Genomic DNA, 3,251 nt, shown 5'->3' on the forward strand with positions numbered 1-3,251 from the left:
TATTTGTATGTCTCCTTTGGAGAAATGTCCATGCAAATCCTTTGTCTATTTTTGAATAAGGTTATTTGTTTTCTTTTATTGCTGTTGAGTTTTAGGAGTTCTCTATATATTCTGGACATTAATCGCATATTAGATACACAAGTTGCAAATATTTCCTCTCGTTGTGTACATTACCCTTGTACTTTGTTAGTATAGTCTTTTGATTTAAAGACATTTAAAATTATTCTTGGGCAGTTTCCCTCAGCTTTGGCTGAGGGAAGCTGCTAGGCTTCTGCTTCCAGCTGGAGGAGGGTGAGGCGTTGCCAACAGTGGCCACGCACCCAGTGCTGGTAGCCTGCATCTGTGCCCCACCAGCAGCACCTTGAGCCCAGTATTTCTGCCATGGCCAGCCCAACCAGCGGCCGAGATGTAGGCCATCAAGTGTGCAGTGGTGGGAGATGGAGCCGTAGGGAAAACTTCCCAACTCATCAGTGATCAGCTATACAACCTGGAGAATATATCCCTATTGTCTTTGACAATCAGTATGCCAGTGTTATGTTAAATAGGAAACTGGTGAATCTGGGTTTATGAGATACAAGTGGACAAGAAGATTACACAGGTGGACAGATTACGACCCCCAACCCCGTTCCTATCCACAAACAGATGTATTCTTAATTTGCTTTTCCCTTGTGAGTCCTTCATCATTAGAAAATGTCCGTGCCAAGTTGTGTCCTGAAGTGTAGCACCATTGTCACAGCACTCCCATCATCCTTATGGGAACAAAACTTGATCTTAGGGAGAGAAAGACAAGATTGAAACACTGAAGGAGAAGCAGCAGACTTCTATCACCTAACTACCGGGTTTAGGTGCTGTAAAATACCTGGAGTCTTCAGCCAGGCCTCAAGATAGTGTTTGATTAAGCTATGCAACCAGTTTTCCCCCGACCTCCCTTGAAGTAGAGGAAGAGAAAATGCCTGCTGTTGTCGATATCTGAGCCCCTTGTCCTGTCCCTTGGAACTTTTGTTAAAAAACGGCAAAACAAAACAAAACAAAAAACCCAATAAACAAAACAAAACAACAACTAAAAACCCCAAAGCACAAAAAAACCTGTGGAGCCTTTGCACCCAGTGCCAAGTTTTTGTTACAAATTAATTTTTCCATAAAACCATTTTGAATCAATCAGTAATTTTAAGGGTTTGCTTGTTGTAAATGTAGGAGTTTAGATTCACGTTCTATTAAACTGTAGTCCCAAAATTGAAAACAAAATCATGAATTTTGCCTATTTTTCCTATGCTTTTGGTGTCATCTCCAAGAAATTGTTGCCAAATCCACCGCCATGAAGCTTTTGTCTTGTGTTTTTTTTCTTAGAGTTTATAGTTTTAGGTGTTACATTTCAGTCTTTGATTTTGAGTTATCTTTTATATATGGTATCAGGTAAAAGTGCAATTTCATTCTTTTGCAAGTGGATATCCAGTTTTCTAAGCAGCATTTGTTGAAAAGACTGTCTTTTCTCTCGAATGGCCTTGGCACCCTTGTGAAAATTATTAGACCATAAATGTGAGAGTTTATTTATGGGTTTCCTCTTTTATTTGATTGGTCTACATGTCTATCTTTATGCCAATATTACAGTGTTTCTTTTTTCTTTTTGTTTTCTTTTTTTACTGACCCATTGGGCAGACATACACTTTTAATTTACCTTAGCTTTGTAGTAAGTTTTGAACTCAGGTAAATCATCTGAGTTTGTTCCTTTACATGATTGTTTAGGTTATTCAGAGCGCCTTGAAATTCCTCATAAATTTTAGAATGGGGTTTTCTATTTCTGCCAAAAAGTCATTGGGATTTTGACGGAGATTGTATTAAAATTGTAGATTGCTATGGTAGTTTTGAGATGTTAACAATATTTAGTCTTCCAATTCATGAATATACGATGTTGTTCCATTCATTTATGTTTCCTTTAATTTCTTTGGAAATATTTTACAGTTCTTGACTTTCTTGGTTAAGTTAATTTTGAAGTACTTTATTCTTTTTGATGCTACTGGAAATATAATTGTTTTCTTAATATCCTTTCCAAATTGTTCATTGTTAGCGTGTATAATTTGTAACACACAGATTTTGGTGTGTTCTCTGTATTCTACTACTTTGCTGAATTAATTTAATTACTTCTAAATTTTTTTTGTTGAATCTTCGGGTCTTTCTACATATAAGAGTCTATCATCCATGAACAGAGATAATTTTGTTTCCTTTCTGATTTGGATGACTTTTATTTTTCTTGCTTACTTGATCTGGCTAGGACTTCCATTGCTATGTTGAATAGAAGTGGTGAAAGCAGACACCTTTGCTTTGCTGTATGTTTTTAATATAGGCTTATATTATATTGAGATAGCTTCCTTCTATTCCTAGTTTGTTGAGTGTTTCTATCATAAAAAGGGCATTACATTTTGTAATTTTTCTGCTTTGAGATTCTGTGTTTTTTCCCTTCATTTTGTTGATGTGATTGATTACATTGATCAGTTTTCATATGTTGAACCATCCTTTCATTCAAGAAATAAATTTCACTTGATTATGGTGTACAATCCTTTTAATATACTCAATTTGGTTTGCTAGCATTTTGTTGGGGATTTTTGCATCAATGTTTATATGGGCTATCTGTAGTTTTCTTATAGTGTCTTTGTCTGGCTTTGGTGTTAGATTAATGCTGGCCTCTTAAAAAGAGGAGCATTTTCTCCTCTTCATTTTTTTTTGAAAAAACTTGAGAAAAATTGGCATCAGTTCTTTAATGTTTGGTATAATTTACCAGTGAAGCCATTAGGTTTATGATCTTTCTTTGTTAAGAGGTATTTGATTACTTATTCAATTTTCTTACTATTTATAGAGCTATTCAGATTTTTTTGTTTCTTCATTGCTTAGTTGGTAGGTTTTGTTTCCAGGGACTTGTTCATTTCATTTGGGTTATCCAATTTGTTCTCCTAAAATTGTTCATAGTAGTCTCATATTCCATTTTATTTCTATAGAATGAGTAGTAATCTCCTTTCTATTATTTCTGATTTTAGTAATTTCGGCCTACTTTTTTTTTTTTTCCTAGTCCATACAGTGAAAGTTTTGTCTTTTTTTTTTTAAACTTTTTTTTAAAGAGCCAACCTTCGGCTTGTTGATTTTCTATTATTTTTCCATTCTCTATTTTGTTTATCTATGCTCTATTCTTTATTATTACCTTCCTTCTGCTAGCTTTGAGTTTAGTTTTTCTTCTTTTTCTGGCCTCTTAAATTGTAAAG

General features: G+C 34.7%; 1 pseudogene; it reads left to right on the top strand.

Moving 5' to 3' along the window:
* The first annotated feature begins 406 nt into the window (after positions 1 to 406).
* On the top strand, positions 407 to 1,225 carry LOC126953417 (ras-related C3 botulinum toxin substrate 1-like; annotated as a pseudogene).
* The last annotated feature ends 2,026 nt before the right edge of the window (positions 1,226 to 3,251 follow it).

The sequence above is a fragment of the Macaca thibetana genome, chromosome 4 (assembly GCF_024542745.1).
Source record: "Macaca thibetana thibetana isolate TM-01 chromosome 4, ASM2454274v1, whole genome shotgun sequence".
Lineage (NCBI taxonomy): Eukaryota > Metazoa > Chordata > Mammalia > Primates > Cercopithecidae > Macaca > Macaca thibetana.